The sequence below is a fragment of the Artibeus jamaicensis genome, unplaced genomic scaffold (genome assembly GCF_021234435.1).
Source record: "Artibeus jamaicensis isolate MK-2021 breed Jamaican fruit bat unplaced genomic scaffold, CSHL_Jam_final contig_700, whole genome shotgun sequence".
In the NCBI taxonomy this organism is placed as follows: domain Eukaryota; kingdom Metazoa; phylum Chordata; class Mammalia; order Chiroptera; family Phyllostomidae; genus Artibeus; species Artibeus jamaicensis.
In genome coordinates, this window is record NW_026521930.1 from 337,076 (window position 1) to 356,615 (window position 19,540).

Genomic DNA, 19,540 nt, shown 5'->3' on the forward strand with positions numbered 1-19,540 from the left:
AGAAGATCTTGGGCAAGAGCCCCCAAGTAGAAGAGGCAGGAGGTGCAGTGGCCTTGAGGAAGACTAAAGTTTGGTTTGCTTGAGAAACAGCAGGGAAGCCAGTGTGGCTGCAGCAGCCTGAGCAGGAGGAAAGGTGGCAGGAGAGGAAGTCAGATCATACAAAGTCCTGTAAGTCATGGCAAGGAGTTTGGATCTTATTTGCAAGTTTGCAGGGTCTTAAGAAGATGTGTGACATGATCTGATTTTAAAAGGCTCCCACTGTGGAGCATAGTATGGAAGTAAGAAATTAAAAATAGGAATACCAAATGATTCAGCAATTCCACTTCTGAGTATTAATAAAAAAATGAAATCACTATCCTGAAAGGATACCAGCACCCCATGTTCATTGCATCATTATTTCCAAGACATGAAAATCACCTAAGTGTTCACTGACGGGTGAATAGATAAAGAAAATGTGATATATATATATGGTGGAATATTATTCAGCCATGAAAAAGAAAATCCTATCATTTTTGACAACATGGATGGACCTTGAGAACATTATGGTAGGTGAAATAACTATGATCTCATTTATATGTAGAATCTTTAACACACACACACACACACACACACACACACACACACACACAAAGCCATAGAAACAGAGATTAGTGGTTGCCAAAGGTGAGGAGTGGGCATGTGCGTAAAATGGGCGAAGGGATTCAAAAGGCATAAACTTCCAGATATAAGATAAATAAGTCCCAGGGATGTAATGTACAGCATAATAATGCTGTATTGCATATTTGAAAGTTGCTAAGAGAATAGAGCCTAAACTTTCTCTTTGCAAGAAAAAAATACTTGGAACTATGTATGTTGACAGATGTTAACTAAACTTGTGGTAATAATTTCACAATGTGTACGTGTATCAAATCATTATGTCATACACATGAGGCTGATACAGTGTTATATGTCAATTGTACCTCAATATAAATAAATAAGGTCACTCTGACTACTGTGTGAACAATGAACTGCAGAAAAAAGACTGGAAATGTGAATAGAATATTCCTGGTCGAGGATAGGGAGGCTATTTCAGGGGAGTGATGGGGCATAGTCAAAAGCCTTAATTTGAGAATGAATGTTGTTTTGGGAAAGAGAAAAATTTCAGGGAAGTAGGAACCTAGTATTCTTGGAAGAAAATGAGTTTGCACATGTAACTTGGTCCCAGATTTTGAAGGAATGGACATGCCAGAGTGTTTGGACTTTAGCATGGAGGAAAGATTTTAGACAGTTATTTAAGCAGGGAATTGATAGGAAATATCAGTTGGTCAGTGTCTGATCAGCAAAATACAAAGGAAAAGCTGAGAAACCAACTGAGGGTATAGCAGCTTGCAGGTTTTTAATATCAGGAAGCAAGTACACTCTTTGTTACCCATGGGCTGGGGGCACATGGGGAGGAAGTGGTGTTACCAGAGTCCAGAAGCTGGGGCTGTCCAGCAGGAAGTAGATCCATGGTGGGAGCTGTCCAGCTGAGTTCAAACCCCAGAGGAGAGGCAGACCTGCCAGAGTCACTGCCTAAGGCAGAGAGAAATACCCTCCCTGATTTCTCTCCCTTCTGTCCTAGATCCCCACCAGTGCTTCCCATTGCCCAGACCTGATTATAAGTCAGGTGGCAAAGGCCTGAGAAGCACAGTGTGTGGGAGAAGGGCAAGGACTGTTTGTGAGTGAACAGGACATGGCCACCCACAGACCAGCTGTGGTATTGAGGGAGATTGCAGTGGCAGCTGTGTGAGGAAAGACAGGCCATTATAATTACCACAGAATTCTAAAAAGTCCAGGATGAGGATATGAACTTGGGCAAAGGCCATAGAAATGGAGAGAAGGGGTCAGAGTAATGACAGAGTTTGGAAACGTGACATATTTTACAGACCCAGATGCCATTTTTGGTGTGTTCTGTGATAACACACCTCCCATGAAAAAGATGCTGTTTCCAGACTTAACATGTAAGCCTGGAGAACTTGTGCTAGTGATTGGAACAGGCATTAGTGCTATCGTTACTCCTCAGGTTCCAGCCTTGAACCTTGAAATCCTGGCGGGAAGTAACTCAGTCCTTACTGGTTGCTGCCATTGATTCTGCACTTTGAAGTCATATGGACCGTGACCATTTTCACAGATGTCTCTGTGATCATGAGAATCCTGTTCATGTTGTCCAGGACCTTTTTCAGAACCTCTCTACTTGTATTAGCACTGTTGAAACCTTAAGATTCAAGGACTGTATATACAGTCCATGGCTTTGTGTCAAAGATAGGACTCTGGAAAAGAGCTCCTACAGTCGGTTCTCCACCTGATGGAAAATGGAACCCTGATATTGACTAAAAGTCTCAACATTCTCCTGGAACTCTGTGCAGTAGATCAGGAAAAATAATTTGAATCCCTTGACTTTACTGATGAAGAAAATGTCCTAGAGTGGGCACAAGAGAAGTGGAAGCTGAGCATGTTATGTATCATGAGGTCTATCACAACTGTAGTGGCATGTCCATTTATCCATATGGGTATCAGGATGTGCTCAGGAACATTAGTTATGAGAGAGATTCAGAGACTTTATGAAAACAAGTCATTTCTTCTGGATTGTAGTTGGACTGGATGATATCACTTTCCAAGCCCCTTTTCAGGAGGCTGTCAAGCGTAAATCTGACTTACAACATTTTGTGCTGGCTCAGAAGGGAGATGCAGATGAGTTCAAGGAACATTGAGAAAGCCTGCTGGACGAAGGGAATTACCTTGTTCCTTATGGAGATGAATATGCTGATCTTCCAGAATATTTCAAGTGATTGACCTATGAGATATCCAGGAGGGGTAGATGGGACCACAGTGCATAAGAGTGCTACAAAAGTCACCACCATTAGACCAAACACTGTCTGCTGTGGACACTTATTAGTTTGTGCTAGCTGGTTCTTAGTCCTTTTTTGTTCATTTGTTTTTGGGTGGTTTTTTTGTTTGTTTGTTTTTGGTTCTTGGTCTTATGTGGTTTGTTCCAGTTTGAGGATACCCAAGTGACAATGTGACCCAGATGCAGTTCCCCAGCCCACATCCAGGCTAGACACACTGCTTGTGCCCATGCAACAGATCAGTGTGATATTCACTGGGACAGCTGTTCTGCCTGAAGGACTTGGGGTGTAGAGCCATGGATTTACCATGGCCCTTGGTGTAGATTTGTTCTTCATACTTGGTTTTTCAATCAAGCTTAGTGGCTTTTTAAAAACAAGACTTTAAGCTCTAGTTCTCTAGATCATTTACACTGTACAATATTTTACATACCTGAGTTATATTAAAACCTTGTATATTTCAAAAATAAAGAACATTCCTAAGTCTAGGTGACCGCTTGAATTAGGGATTATAGAGTGAAGGAGGGAGGACATCAGGGGCTTCTAGTTTGGGTAGCTGTACAGAACCCAGGCAAGGAGGGGGAGGAGAGATAGAGAAAAACTCTTTTCAACATCCTGAGTTTGATTTTCTTGCAGGTCACCTATATGAAGACTTGTGTGCACCCTCAGAGCATCTGTTTCATTCCCTGTTTAAGGATGATGAGTAATAATGGGTAGTGTTTATTGGTGTTTACTGTGTGCCAGGCATAGCTTTAACTTCTTTATGTATAACTAGTTTAATCTCACAATGCCCTTATGAGGTAGGTAATATTGTTACCCCCATTTTGTGATGAGGAAACTAAGGCATAGAAAGATAATTCCTGCCTAAGCTCACCTAGCAGTAAGCACTGTGATGTAAATCCAGGTAGCTCTGCTCACCTACCTCAACCTCCTAGTGCTGTTGTCAGGATTAACTGAGGTGATATAACACAGGGTCTGACATAAAGCAATTGTATTTTGGTCTAATGTTATTGTCAGGATTATGTTAGCTTTTGTGAGAAACATTTGCCCACATGACCTTTACTGTAATATCAACCTATTCTTGAGGGAGAGTTGAAATAACAGAGTATTTAAAATGTGATAGACTTGAATTCAAATATAGTTTCTTACCCTGACATATTGATGATCTGGAACAAATAAACTTCAACTCTCTGAGCCTTGGATTATTCATTTATAAAATGGGTACAATAACACATCACCTGCTTTACACATAGTAGTTGGTCAGTAGCTGATAAATCTCTCCTGGTGAATCTCTTCATCCAATAAAACAAGAGGAACACAGGCTCTCATCCTGGCTCATTATGAACTTGTATTTTGGTCAGTCCTTTCCACTCTTGGCCTTGGTTCCTCATCATCAAGGAAGTTGGAAGAGACCTCCAGGGCTCTGACTCCTAAAGCCCAGTAACCCATGACCTCATGTCCCCTAATTCCCATGCTGTCAAATGGAGACATACAATCAACCTCCAAAGCAGGCTGAGTACTGGGGGCCTAGTGAAGTACATGTGGTCTTTGGGGACGGCAGTTTTTTCTTGGAGGGCATGCATTGAACCCCTTGAGGACATTATGAATCTACTCAACCCAAAGGAAGAAGGTTTTGGAGCAGACTTAGCACTGGGATAATGTCTGTAAGAATTTTAAGCATCTTAAGATGGGCATTCTATTCATAAAACATATTATTACTCTACGGTTGTCTGAGGGTGAATGGGTTGAGTTTCTCTTACCTTCATTTCTTTGTTTATCAAAAAGTTACTGAGTATCTATTATGTGCCACGCATGGCAAAAGGCGCTAAAAACAACCAACAGAAGTCCCCCTACAGCTCATATTCTACCTCAAATGGCAATGAACAACACACACAGAAAGCACTTGAACTCAATGAGAAATTTTACAGGGAAAATAAGAGACAGAGACAGGTCAAGTGAGCTTGAGAGAGTGGTCAGGTAGGACTCTGAGCAGATGATATCTGAGATGAGACCTGAAGTGTGGGGAGAGTCAGGCAGAAAGTTAGGGGAAGGGCATTCCAAGCAGAGGGAACAGCAAATGCACAAGCCTCAAAGTGGAATGAGCTGGGAGCCAACCCTGTCAAGAGTTAGTGAGGAGCAGCCAGACCATGTAGTGTCTCGGAGGCAGATTCTGCATTTATTCCAAGTGCACAGATAGCAGTCTGAAAGGCTCTAAGCCTGGAAGGGAAGATGGGGTAGAGACTTCATATACATTTCATGAGTGCTCAGAAACCTTTGGAAGCAATTTCCTCTGCTGACTTAGGAGAATTACTTAATATTGTACAACCCTCGAAAATCTTGGAGGAACAGGAACATATTATCATTATTTCCTGATTGAGGCTTTGTAAATGGAGGACTGAAGACCTGGGGTTCTTGCTCAAGGAGGCTGCATGAGAAATGGCTCACCAGCCCCTGCTAAACAGAACCTTTCTCTCTCCTTCCCTGCCAGGGAATCTGACTTCCATTTTTGTAAGGCCAGAGAGGGACTTGGAAACAGGGCCAGTTCTGATGCTGTAATTAATTTCAACGAGAGTAATTTACCTTCACTGCCTATAAAAAGATTAAAAAATAACTTTTGTTTAGGTAATATCTTTCTCTTACAAGTGGAGAGGGCTCACTCCACTTGTCAGTGAGGAATTTGATCTCACCTTGACATGATATAGGGAGGAAACTCACTCCCTTTTCATTTTTCCAATATGTAAGAAATTACACCAAAGTTTTCCCAGCATGCTTGGGGAAGCCATCTTCACTCTGTCCCAGACCCTTGCCCTTGCTTCCATTTTCCTCCATTGTGAGGATTTAGATTTTTGCTGATGATTTTCATCCTGTTAATCTCTCTCCTTTTCCCTAGCAACAGCCAAGGTTGACTGTGACTCTGCTCTAAACCAGGCACTCTCCATACATCACATCATTAATTGAAAATTTACAGAGGTAGGGATCCTTGATACCATGAATGTCACAGATGAGAAAACCAAGGCTGCAGGAGCTCAGTAGCTTGTAGAGACTCTGGTGCCTAGAACAGAGTTGGAACTTGAATCCAGGCAATTTGACACCAGGGCTAAAACATCACCTGCCTCCTTTGAGTTCAAACCCTAGGAATAACTGGGTGTCTTTGTATAGTATTTGTACCACATTCAGAGCACCAAAGGCATACAATTCATTCATTCATTCATTCATTCATTCATTCATTTTATGGGGTGGCAATACCATTTCTTGTTTGCGTATGTGAAACCATGGGATGAGAGGTGGGTGGGTGCAAAGTGGAAAGAAATGTCTTTTACAGATTGTCCTGCTAACCCTTGTGCAGCTGTTGCTGCATCACAGTGCTAGACAACTGTGTCTGCTGACTTAATGGCTTTGAAGGATGACAAAACTTGAAAAATTGACTGTCACTGTAGAAGTTGGAACAGATCAAAACTGAGTGCTTCAGTCATCTGTTAAAGATGCCACTCTGGGCCCCTGCCAGGCAATGCCCAGGCAGAACCAAGAACACTTGCAAACAATAACGTGACTTTAATTTGGATGCCTGAGGGTCTGTGTCCTGTGTGAGGAAACTGCAGGACAGACACTGATGCTTGGCAAACACCCCACTTCTGGTGGCCACTTGTCATGGAAGTTGCTGCTGATTACAGGAATGGCCTCCAGTTAGCGATTAGTAAATAGTGAAGTTCCCAACAGAGCTCCTCTACTTCCTGCAATGCCCTGTCGACTTGTCTTCTGTGGCCTTGTCAGCCTTGACATGCCGCACAGCCAGCCATCTCCATATGTGTTCCCAGTGTGTGTTACACCAGAATCTGCAGCCTCCTAACAGATGACCTTCACCCTAGGTTTCACACCACACCTTGTTGGGAATTCATTCTCACCTCCAGTGTAATAGAAAATATTCAGAGCATGGGGTTTAGAATTAGAGGAACTCTCAGTAGAAGGTTCCTATCAATTCAAATGTGCACAGGACAAACCCATGTAAACTGCAACCAGTGAGGACATCAGCGGAAGCCAGTATACTCAGACAGTATGCAGTGTTGGTGGTCCTTAAGCACTATTATGCTTAAGGGTTATGATGTGTATCTTGTTTTGCAAGCCTTTTGAAAGATAGAGGTGTGTTTATGGATAGGATGCAGGGAGAGCTGGAGGGTAAGTATACAGACATTGATGATGGAGCAGACCAGCTGGCTTTGAGTTCTGGCTCCATTAATTAACAGCTGTGTGACCTTGGCCACATTACATAACCCCTCTATGCTTTAGTTCATTAGCTTGATGATGGAGATTAATAATAGTATCTAACTTTTGGGCTGTCATGAAGATGAGATCATTAGCAACATAAGTGTGTGCTGATGGTACTCAAGGAATTTTAGCCAACAAAGAAAACCAGTGAGAAGGAATCCAGAATTTCATTCTCAAGCTGGGAAGATGGATGATGATGTACAGGCAATCTGGTGAGGTCCTGTAGCCTGGAAGAATGGGAACTTTCTTATAGAAAGTCCTTCTTATAGAAGGCTCATGACTGCCCTGGTAGGTCATACTGATATGAAGGAAAACCTATGTAACATAATATTGGAAGAGCTAAATATGTTAGGATAAATAATGTGATTTTAAGTGTTTAGTTTATACAGGTATGGTATAATAAATCTACTTGCTCATTGAAGTGACTTAAAATAGGGTCCCCAGATAGCCCCAGGGTGGGGCTGGTCAAAGGAAAGTTCAATAAACTGTTGCAAATAGCTATAAGGTCTGATTTAAGAACAAAAGTGATACCCATGTTAACCAGCAAAGTTGAGAATCAAGGAAACTTGGATGATGTAACAACGACAATCTAGGTTGGAATTAGTAACAACAATGCTGTCGGCCACCATCTGAGCTTTTAACATGAATTAATCCTCATAATGACCTAAGGACAGGGGTATATGAGCGGTCATCTTGTCCCCATATCAATGAGAAAACCCAGGCACAATAGGCAATAAGTGATAGAGCAAGGATTGAAAATAAGCCTGGATACTGAGTCAGCCATCATAGCCCTTGCTTTATAGAAACTAAAATTAGAGCTGCAGGTATAACTCATACTTGTTTTTTTCTGGTTAGTCCTCCATCTGGAGTGAAACATATATAGTTTCATTTCTTTTTTCCAAACATGTAAATAACTCTTCAATTGGGTCTGACCTATCATGTATAAATTCCACTATTTATTTATTTTCTTTTATCATTGTTATTCTATTACAGTGTTCCCAATTTTTCTGTCTTTGCCCTCCTTATATACTCCTACATTCATACCAGCACTATCTACAATAGCCAAGTGCTGGAAATGGCCTAAGTGCTCATCAGTAAATGAGTGGATTAAAAAAACCGTTGTACATTTACACGATGGAATACTATGCAGCAGGAAGAAAGAAGGAGCTCCTGCCATTTGTGACAGCATGGATAGAACTGGAGACTATTATGCTAAGTGAAGTAAACCAGTAGGTGAAAGACAAACACCACATGATCTCACCTGTAAGAGGACTCTAATGAACAAAAGAAACTAATGAGCAAAATAGAACCAGAGACATGGAAACATTGGACAGACTGACAGCTGCCAGGGGGAGTGGGAAGGGGCATAATGGTGCAAAGAAAGGAAAGGGACTAGTCAAAGAACATGTATGAATGACCCATGAACATGGACAACAGTGTGGGGATTGACTATGGGAGCTGGGGTGGGACTTGGAGGACCATTTCTTGGTGGAGGCTATATGATTCTAAACAAACAAAAAAAAATTGTGGTGGTCTTCATGAAGTCTTAAGCTGAAAAATCCCTCTGGGTATAATGATTGGTGAAATCTTGGCAGGGTGAACTCTACCTTCCTACTGCAGTGACATTTCTGTGGCCCAGGCCACCACCCTAAGCAGCCTGCTTCACAGATCCACCAAGATGTCTTAGGACAGCGACCAGAGGGGAGAGGGGAGGGAATTTAAGGGGAAAAATGGGAGGGATTTAGAGGAATAAGTATAAAGGACACAAGGACAATAACTAAGGGGGGTGGAAATGGGAGGGAGGTGAGGTGCATGGGGGAGGGGTGGGATGGGATGGGAGAAATAAACAGAAAACTATACTTGAAAAATAACTAATAAAAATTTATATATAAAAAAGATGTCTCAGGCACATCTGGCTAATGTGGCCATAGCTGGAGCCATACTTTTTCTGAGTCTTCTTTTCCAGTTGGTGGCACCAGCATCCTTCTGGTCACCAGGGTATGAGCCTGGGATCCTCAATTCTTCCCTTTCTTCCTATCCCTGCCCTCACATCCAACTGGCCATCAAGTACTCAGGTGCTATGTCTTCAACAGTCCTCAGATGAGTAGGTCCTGGTCTCTCCCTACTGCCACCACCCCAATGCAGGTCCTCACAGACCACTTCGTGACCATTTCAACAGCCATTTTCCAACTGCTGACTCTGCTTGGATTTTGTCATCTTGTTTGTTCAATCTCTTTTTCTTTTTCCATCTATAAATTGTTTTGATTTCTGTTACCTTTTGTGAAAACTTGGAAGACCCTCCCCTTGACAGTTACCTTAACCACCTTAAAGATTTTTAAAAGAAATTCTTAAATCTATATGAAGCTATCAAAATCAATGATAGAACTGCAATTTTGGGGTCCTCTTGTTTTGGAGAAGATGAAAATTTTCATTTGGGAATTTTCTCTGCTTCAGACTTTGTGAGTTAAGCTCCATCATGTTTTTAATTATATTTAAAAAACTTTATGGAGACAATCAACCTTGTGTCCATACTAAAACAATATTTTAGAGTGATTATCTCCCTTCTGTTGAACTGGCTTCAAAAGCCAAAACACATCCTTCCTAGCAACTGTTTCCTCATTTTTGAATATTTACCTCTGATTGCTATTTTGTTTTGATGGCATGGGTTTTTAAGTATTTTATTCAGAATGGATCTTCGCATGTTTGAGAAAATCTTGCAAAATGACACCATGGCTGGATACAGAGAATCCTCTCATCACAACTATTCAGTAGTTTATAAATGATGTTCCAGTGTTTTCTGACATTCAGTGTTGTAGATTGCCAGTCTGAAGCCAACCTGCTTGTCCCCCAGGTGTTCATAGGAGTTAAATTGAAAATTTGCTGCAATATTTCTATATGTGCATTTTATTTGCCTAAAGTCCAGTCTCCATTTTAAATTCCATCTTTAGATTCAGATTTTTCTATTATTTAATAGAGAGTTCTCACCTTTTGAAATGTCTACTATATTTTCTGTGTTTTCTTGCATGATTTTATCATTTCCTCTGAGCTTAGTGGGAGAGGGGAGCAAGTTTTCTCAAGTTTGTATTCCACTTTGCTGATTCTATCATCCATGTGGCCTTATCTCCTATACGCTGCCCCAAGGTGGCCTCTAATTTGGTTACTATGTTTTTCGTCTTTAGATGATTCTTCCTAACCCCAAGTTAATTCCTCATAGTGACCACCTGTTTTCATTCCATAGATTAAAAAGACTCTGATCTTGTTGAGATCACAAATCAGATCTTTTAGCAATGTTTTTCTCCTTCCCTTCCTCCCTCTCAACTTTCTTCTCTTCCTCCTCCCTCTTGTCCTCCTCCTTCTTCTCCTCCTCATCCTCCTCCACCACCTGCTCCTTCTGGTTGTAAATTATTTTCCCATGACTGTAGAGAAGTTACCTTCCTTTGAACTGCAGGCTATTTGTGTATGCCTCATGCTGCCTCTCATATTTGCCCAGATTTTATAAGAGGGACCTTCAGGTCCACAATTAAGAAAAGAAAAAGAAAAATAGAAGAGGAGAGGGCAGGGGAGGGGAAGAGAGGGGAAGGGAGGGGAAGGGAAGGGAAAGGAAGAGAAGAAGAAGAGAGGGGAGGGAGGGAGGGGAGGGGAGGGGAGGGGAGGGAGGGGAGGGAGGGGAGGGAGGGGAGGGGAGGGGAGGGGAGGGGAGGGAGGGGAGGGAGGGGAGGGGGGGGGGGAGGAGGGAGGGGGGAGGAGAGGAGAGAGAGGAGAGAGAGAAAAGAGAGAAGAAAGGAGAGGAGAGGAGAGGAGAGAGAGGAGAGGAGAGGAGAGGAGAGGAGAGGAGAGGAGAGGAGAGAGAAGAGAAAAGGCTACCTGTCAATGGCCAAGTTTAGGGCTCCAGAAGCCTTTGTGTATTTGCGGTGGTGGGCAGGAGATAATGGAAGAAGCAGACTCTCTGGGAGTCCCTGTAAGGGGCTTTGTCACAGACTCTAGAAAGAAAACTTAGGGTGTCTCTATGGCATACCTAGGATCCAGACATACAACACATATAACATGGGTAGAAGGAAAGGCAGAGGGTTCCCACCAATATAAAAGATCTCACTAAACAGCCATCTGAAAATAGGAGGTTTTACTGGATCAATCACCTGTTGAGAGTTGGTTTATCTACATTCTGAGTTTGGATTTTCACACCAACCCTTCCATCCCTGCCTCAATTAGGGAAGCTGCATTCCAGGCTTAGTCTTCCCTTGAATCATACTTGAAAATACATTCAGTTATACTGTTCTGGGTGTTGGGGCTGTCATGGTGAGGAAAAAAGATATTGTCTTAACTCTCATTGGGTTTATACTCAATCGTCATAGTAATACATGCAAGCAAATGGTAATCACAAAGAGAGTGAGTGACTGAGAATGAGAGTGTGGTCAGGGAATGCTTCCTGGAGGAAGGTGCATTTGAGCTGTAATCCGAAGGATGAATAGGGGCAAAAGTGGGTGCAGTGAGAAGAGCATGCAGGCATGAGGAGTACGTGTTCAAAGCTCTGCAGTGGGAGGAAGCCTGAGCTATTAGAGAATCTGAATAAAAACCTCTAGTGGGGGGGCCAGACACTGAAATAGAGAACAGGTTGACAGTGACCAGAGGGGAGAGGGGAGAGAATTCCAGGGGGAAAGGGGAAAGATTTACAGAAACTAGTATAAAGGACACATGGACAAAAACTAAGGGGGGTGGAAATTGGAGGGAGGTGGGGAGCACAGGGGTGGTGGGCTGGGATGGGAGTAAAAAACAGAAAACTGTATCTGAACAACAATTAAATAAATTAATTTAAAAGAACTCCAATGGTTGGAGTGTGAGTGGAAGAGGGTGGGGTATGAAGATGGGGACAAGTTTTGAGGTCAGAAGTGTTGGCTGGGTCATAGTTAAGGGCCCAGGCTTCATTTTAAGAGCAAGGGGAGGCCTGAAAGTGTTTCTTTGATGGGTGAACCCAGAAGGGGTGATGACACAATCAGATTAGCCTTTTGGAAAAGTAACTCTAGCAGAAGAGACTTTCCAGGGTTGCGGAGATGTGATGAGCAGGGTAGAAGGAGGAGGGGATTAAGGAAAATGGTCCAGGTGATCCCACTGCTGCTCCCTGAGGGTGTGCTCCCTGTTGCCACGAGTGGTGTTTTTGGTTTTGTTTTCCTGTGTGAAACCTAGCTACTGATGTAAGGTGGTTTATCCAAGGGTGGGGGAACAGAATGGAGGAAATTAGTTACTTATTTGGGCTGGTTGATCTGCCACTTCTTCACAGCATGTTGGAGGATGGCCTCCCTGGGTGGAATCTATGGGGATGAGTCTACTGGGTTGGTCATAGCCCAAGAGAGCCTGTCCTGCAGGCCATTCCAGGGCTTCCTGAGGCCTCCAGGATGGGAACAGAAGCCCAGCTTCTCAATCCACTCATGCCTGGAGCCCACACCCCTCTGATTTAGGAAACACGGGATAGGCGGTAGGTTCTAGCAGGTTCTCCCCATCATCTCTCCAACACACCACCTCACCAAGAAGGGGGAGTCCTCTATCAGACCTCAGAGACCTCCTTTGCTCTGATCCTATCCATGCCATCCTGGGCAGAAATTCCTCAAAGTTCCTGACATATCAGTTGTACCCCATGTGTAGCCTCTATTACTCACTGGTGAGTGGAAGGGCTAGAAAGCTGAGCTCACAGTAACGAGAATTAGAACATAAAAAAGATTTCACTTGAAACATATCTCTAAATAGCCTTTGCTAAAAGGCTTACATTGCTTAGAACAAGAAGCAAGAGTGCCAGCTCTGTTCTTTCATTGAGTATTTTCTTAAACGTTTGCCACTTTTTTTTGAGGAAAATGCTGTGTCTTGTCCAGATCTGTTATTTCTGTAAGCTTGGTTATAAGTTGCATTTTTTTTTCATCCACGTGTGTTCAGGTGACTAAGGATTAATTTATCATGGCCTGGTTGTCCTGCGGGAGAGCCCTGCGTTGGAGATACAACTAATTATACAGCTCTGGGATATCTCTGAGCTCATTTCAAGGTGGATAAGAGGTGACTTTTGAAAATGTATTCATTGCTGGTGGCCTTTGCGGAAGTGAAGGAGGATGGTGCTTCCTCAAGACTAATAGGCTGTTTTGTGTGCTGTGAGAAAAAGAGCTCTCAGAATCTGTTCTGTTGTAGGGTTTTTGTTGTTGTTGTTTAATTCTGTAGCCAAGGCTTATTATCACTAGAAAATTCAATAAATTAGTGGATGATATAAATCAATAACATAATTAGTAGGTCATTTCTGGGTGAAAAGAGTTATTTGCATCGAAGTAAATATGACTGACTCTAGGCGTTGGCAGGTGACAGAGTGAAGCCAGATGTGTTGGGGAGGCAATAGGCAGGGGTGGGGCTGAAGAGTATTGGAAAGCAAGGTCCCCCCTCCCAAGGGACTTTTTTCATATTTCCAGCTGACTGTTACCAGGTGGGAACAGGGGCTCACTGTGGCCCATTTCCCAGGTTGTTTTTTTTTCAAAAGAAGATTAACACCTGGATTTTTACTTGGAATTGGTTGGCAGATAAATTCAAAATATCTTCTCAGGTCACACAAGACATATATGATACAGCATTCCTGTTTGCATTCTTACATCTAGATGGTGACATGAAGAAAATATTTTATCTCAGTGATTTACATTCACTTGGGACCTCACGAAAAAGGAGATTAAATACTGGGTCCCACAACCCTGGGATTTTGTTTTTCTTTTCTTATTGGGAGGAGACTGCATTTTCAGACTCTGCTCCTAAAGGACTCTGTGATCAAAGTGAGGAAATATAATCCATCTTCAAGCCACTCCCCAGCAGGGAATGATGAACAGGGAAATCACTGAGTGAGCCACCTGGGCTGACAGTCAGTTCCAGCCTATCTCTTTCTCATCATGGAGTCCTACGGAAGCTGCCAGGTAAGGTTGTGCAGGTTGTGTCCTATTCAACTGTGGAGGGTCTCATTCACAGTGTACACTATATGATGGAACCCCCTGGGGTTGTGAAATGTTACCACACAATCCCCATCAGAGGTCAGATGTCACATAGTCCAGAGTGGACAGGGATAATACGTTTCAATGCATGCTTAGTGTATCTGAAGACACTCAAAATTTTTTTCAAGTGAAAGCATGGGAAATTTACCATATGGTTCTTTTTATGAAATCTTCCTTAAAATATTACCCATTATTACCTCATTCTTTTTTAAAATTTAGTTTTCAATTACAGTTGACATTCAATATTATATTCTGTTAGTTTCAGGCGTACAGCATAGTGTTTAGACAATCATGTACTTTTCAAAGTGTTACCCCTGATATTTCTAGTACCCACCTGACACGACACATAGTTATTACAATGCTATCAACTATATTCTCTATGCTGTACTTTACATCCTGTGGCTATTTTGTAACTACCAATTTGTACTTAATTTCTTCACCTGTTTCACTCAGTCCCTCAACCCACCTCCTCTCTGGTAACCATCTGCCAGTTTTCTGTATGTGTGAGTCTGTTTCTATTTTGTTTATTCACTTATTTTGTTCTTTAAATTCCACATATAAGTGAAATCATATGGCATTTTTTTTCTCTGACTGACTTATTTCACTGAGCTAATACCCTGGCCTATAAGTCCACTCATGCTGTCACAAATGGTCAGATTTTATTCTTTCTTATGACCCAGTAACATTCCATTGTGTATACCAAGTTCTGTCCAGAAAAAGTCCAGCCATTGTTAATACAATGAGAATGGTTTGTGCAACGTGGATGTAATATGGTAGCCAAGGAGAATGGACTGGAATACACATGCATGAACAATGACAACTTCACTGTTGCTAGTCAGTGGGGGCAGTAGATGCTGTCAAGTGAGCATGTGTACTGTGTGGCTGTCATGTTCGAATGACTGAGCAAGTATGACTCTGCATCAAATTTTTGTATTAAGCTTGAGCATTCCTCCACGTAAAATATTCAGATGATTCTGAAGACCCTAGCATGGGCAACTGGTGATGGGCTGCTTCATCGCTACAATATGTCCACTCATGCGTCACATCTCCTGTACAGTTTTTTTTGTAAAACATCAAATCACTTCGGTGAGTCAGTCCCCCTGTAGTCCAGATTTGGTGCCCTGTGACTTCTGTCTTTTTCCTAAACTAAAATCATCTTTGAAAGGGAAGAGATTTCAGACCATCGGCGAGATTCAGAAAAATATGACAGGGAAGCTGATGGAAATTGGAACTGTGTGAGGTCCCAAGGTACCTACTTTGAAGGGGACTGAGGTGTCATTGTCCTATGTACAATGTTTTTTGTATCTTGTATCTTCTTCAATAAATGCCTCTGTTTTTCATATTACATGCCTAGCTACCTTTTGGACAGACCCTGTATGTACATGTATATTTCTAAGGAAAACGTGATTCTCATTCCCTTTCTTAAAAAAGAAAACTTTTTCTTAGAAATAAACAGTATATGGAAAATAAAGATTGCAAGTACTGATTCAGGTTTACAGTCCAAATTCATGTTGCCACTATTGTCCAAGAAAAAAGAAAAGAAAGGTTGCAACGACACCCACTAAAATGTTTACCTCGTTACAAGTGACCTACTGTGTTTTGTACTTTTCTTCTAGAGGTTCTGCATTAAGAATGATTAGTTGAGGAATAGAAAAAACACTGAATAAATATAATTCAATATGAATTTTTCCAATAAGAGGTTTTTGAATAACATGTTGGTTAACATAAAAATGGTGATAATATTTATGTGAAAAAGTAGAACGCAAAATGAATTACATGTAGAATGATGCCACATTTATAGCTGTTTAGGTGTCTGTGTGTCTGTGCTCAGGAAAAGATAGTGGTTCTTTATGGTATGTGAGCTTAGGGGTATTTTCATATTTTCTTTTCTAGTAACTATAATTCATGTTGTAATTAAATTTGAAAAATTAATAAAATTTTCTGTTGTAATATCTGCATGTTAATTTGAGGGGGATGATTTTAGGGAAGACAGTAGGTGTATTCCCCTACCCCAAAGCCACATGTCTGAGTCTGTCCTGAATTATTTCCTTGACCTCTGCAGAGTGGAGTTCCTAGTAGGCAGTTGGGTGGTGCCTCTGGAGCCCAGTGGCTAGATCTGCCAGAAACCAGAAGGGTGTTTCTGTCAGCTGCCCTGTGAGGAGAAAGTGCCAGTCACATACTCTGAATCTGCCTATGCTACTATCTCCTCAGCTGGGGTTAAGATGTAAGGTAGGGAGGGTGGGATTCCAGAGAGTGGAGTCATTGTTTTTCCCCAGGTTGAGGTCCCTAGGAGGGGCATGCTCCTCTCAAGGAAAATGGCTGCTGTGATATGGGGGGAATGACCCAACATAGGGATCCCAGTAGCCTCTTCTCTACATCTCTCCCCAGTGTCTCCCACTGCAGACTGCCTACTCCAGTCTGCACTACCCTCCCTTTGTCAGAGCCCAGGGTAAGTGGCTAAGATAGGAAATCTTGTACTTTGGTCCCTTAAAAAATGTGGCTTTGTCTCTGGCAGGCTCCGTGTCTCCCTGGTGAATAGAAAACTCTTTGCCTTTCACCTCTGGATGCTACGTAGGTGGCTGATCCTGGCTCTGGCACTCCAGGCTGGGGAGCCCAGTCTTGGGTGCAGGCTTCACTCCTTTCAGGGGGAACCTCCAACAGCCATCAGATCCCTCCATAATTTCAGCCTGCCACCTGTGGGAGTGGGGCCAGCCCTTTCCACAAGCCTTCTTCTCCTTCCAGTCTTGAGATGGTTTCTGTCTTTGGTTAAAAGTCTCCTCTGCAGATAGTCTTCAGTTGGTAATTCAGGTTGAACGTTCCCCAGTTTAGTTTTATTTCCAGTTTGGTTCTGGGAGGAAGTACAATAAAGATCCACCTACTCCTCCAACATCTTGAAAACTCACAGTTTTTAATGAAACACAACATTCTTTCCCAACCCTTTGCCACTCTCAATCTTATTTCTCAAAGACAACCAATTTTAACTCTTTTTAAGTATTTCTTCTAGTGGTTACTTCCACATCTCCAAACAACTTGTGAAAACTGCTATTTCTTAATTTATCAACCATGGACACTATCTTTTGACTGCCAGCTACAATGGGCATGAATTTAACTCACTTGTCACTGCATTCTTCTTCTCTCTCCCACCTTCCTATATAATTATCTTATTATATGTGCTTACCTTTGCAATTTTAGGAACAAATTTAGGCCAAACTTTTTCATTTGAGGCCCTCATAAATGTGAGGCCTATGAAAACCCTGGGAAGAGAGTGGGTGGCCAGGGAAGAGTGACTGACCTATGAGGAAGAACAAAGTGTTGAGGCACCATTTGTGCCTCATTTTCTCTGAAGCAGAAGCACATTCTCTTGGCTCTGCCTTCAAAACACACCCAGGGTTTGATGGCACCTCCCACTGCCTCTGATGCTTCCCTTCTCATTGAACCCCATCTTCCCTTTCCAAATTATTGCAATTGCTTTCTCATGGGTTGCCTTTGACCTCCTCTTGCTTCTCTGAGAAACTTTTATTTTTATTTTTTATTTTTTTTCATCAGCAGATGAAACAATTTTATCTCAGAGTTGTTTTCAAAACCACAAAAACACTATGTTCTTCACATAAAACATCACCACAGATAAATATACTTTCTAGAATACGATTATATAAATCTTTTCCAAGAAAAATGCATCTCATTACATGGTTTCAGTGAAATAGCTTGGGAAAAACTCACATCTGGACTAGTTCCTAAAACATGCCATTTCACCAGTGCATCTTTATAAAAAATATTTTATTTATTTATTTTTAGAGAGAGGGGAAGGGAAGGAGAAAGAGTGGGAGAGAAACATCAACGTGTGGTTGCCTCTCATGTGTCCCCTACTGGGGACCTGACCTGCAACCCAGGCATGTGCCCTGACTGGGAATCGAACTGGCGACCCCTTGCTTCACAGGCTCGTGCTCAATCCACTGAGCTACACCAGCCAGGGCCACCACTGCATCTTTTGTTCAGAGTATAGATTATTGTCATTGTACATGTTCCTGCATACTTACACATTTGATAACACATATATAGACTGGGGGATTATCACTTAATGCCTTTTCTGCAGGCTGACCAGCAGGTTGAGTAGTGCTGTGACTTTCTTCAAGACCCAGGAATGAAGACATATCATCATCATCATCATAAATCGTAAACTCCAAGTCTTAACCAACAAGTCCAGTGGAAATGTTCTTTGCAGTTAGGTCCTGTTCTGCAGAGAGTCTCTCTTAAAGCATGCAGACTATGCTTAACCAGTTCATTCCAGTTTACTCTGTAAACTCAGACCTGTGTCTTCAAGTAAGTACAGGCTGATTAAAAATGGACTCCAATATATAGAACTCTGCAATCAAAATAGTTAGCATATGGACATGTTTGGGAAATATGAGAACCCACATCATCATATCCAGCAATAAACAGCCCAATACCATATGGTCTTCAGCCATATCTTTGTGTTGGTAACTGGCTCTTGCTTCTAATTAGAGATGCAAGATGAGACACAGGAAGAGGTCTGTCAAATAAAAATCTGGAATCCAAAAACTCCTGGTGCATATTATATAATAGTCTAGAATCAGCATAAGTTCTGTAATTGAGATACCAATACTGTGGTCAACAGGTAGAACTCTTCTGGTGAGTTGCAGACTCTGACTGTGCTCTTTTCAGTGCAGCCACACTGCACAGGTTTTTGATTTCAGAACAACTGTGGCTGAACCTTATTTGACAGCTTCCATAAAGACAGAGACAGAGAGAGACAAAGAAAGATACATATATATCTTTGGGTTCTGTTTTTCAGGAGAACCCTGACTAATACCACCACTGTCTATGTAACTCTCTGTGCCTCAGTTTCCTCATCTGTAAAATTGAGGAATTGGTAATACCCTGCTAAATGTTAGTGATTATTGTTATTTTATTTTTACAACACAAGGACAGCCAGGGATTACTTGCTGGCGTGGGGATGGGGCACAGAATAAACTATGCAAGCATGTATGATAGGACACCTCAAAGTCAAGGTCTCCAGCTTTGCATGGCCCTCAGCAGGCAGGGCAACCCTTCCAGTGTTTGTCCTCTCCCTCTCCTGCTCTTCTCAACAGCTGGTGTGTTTCAAACCCACACTGCCACCTCCTCTTGCCTCCTAAATTAGCCCAGTCCCCTTGGATTAGACTTCTGTCTCAGAGAGAAAATGATGGCTTTCAGACATGAACTTGTTAATTAATTTTATTTTATCCATTCATGCTTTTGATCTTTTGTCTGCTCCCTCCTTAGGGACATTCTCTACATATTAACTTTTCTCTCTTTTTTGAATTCATAACCTCTCACTTTCCAAAAGCTCCTTCTTTAACCAAAATCCATGCTCTCCATCTGCCTCTTCCTAGTACCCCTTGTCCTCCCTCC

The 19,540-nt window shown here is 42.1% G+C and overlaps 2 pseudogenes; one reads left to right on the forward strand and one right to left on the reverse strand.

The window, feature by feature from the left end:
- Nucleotides 1–1,870: 1,870 nt before the first annotated feature.
- On the forward strand, nt 1,871–2,855 carry LOC119048562 (protein FAM118B-like; annotated as a pseudogene).
- Nucleotides 2,856–18,138: 15,283 nt separating this feature from the next.
- LOC119048539 (proteasome subunit alpha type-1-like) lies at nt 18,139–18,879 on the reverse strand (annotated as a pseudogene).
- Nucleotides 18,880–19,540: the final 661 nt, after the last annotated feature.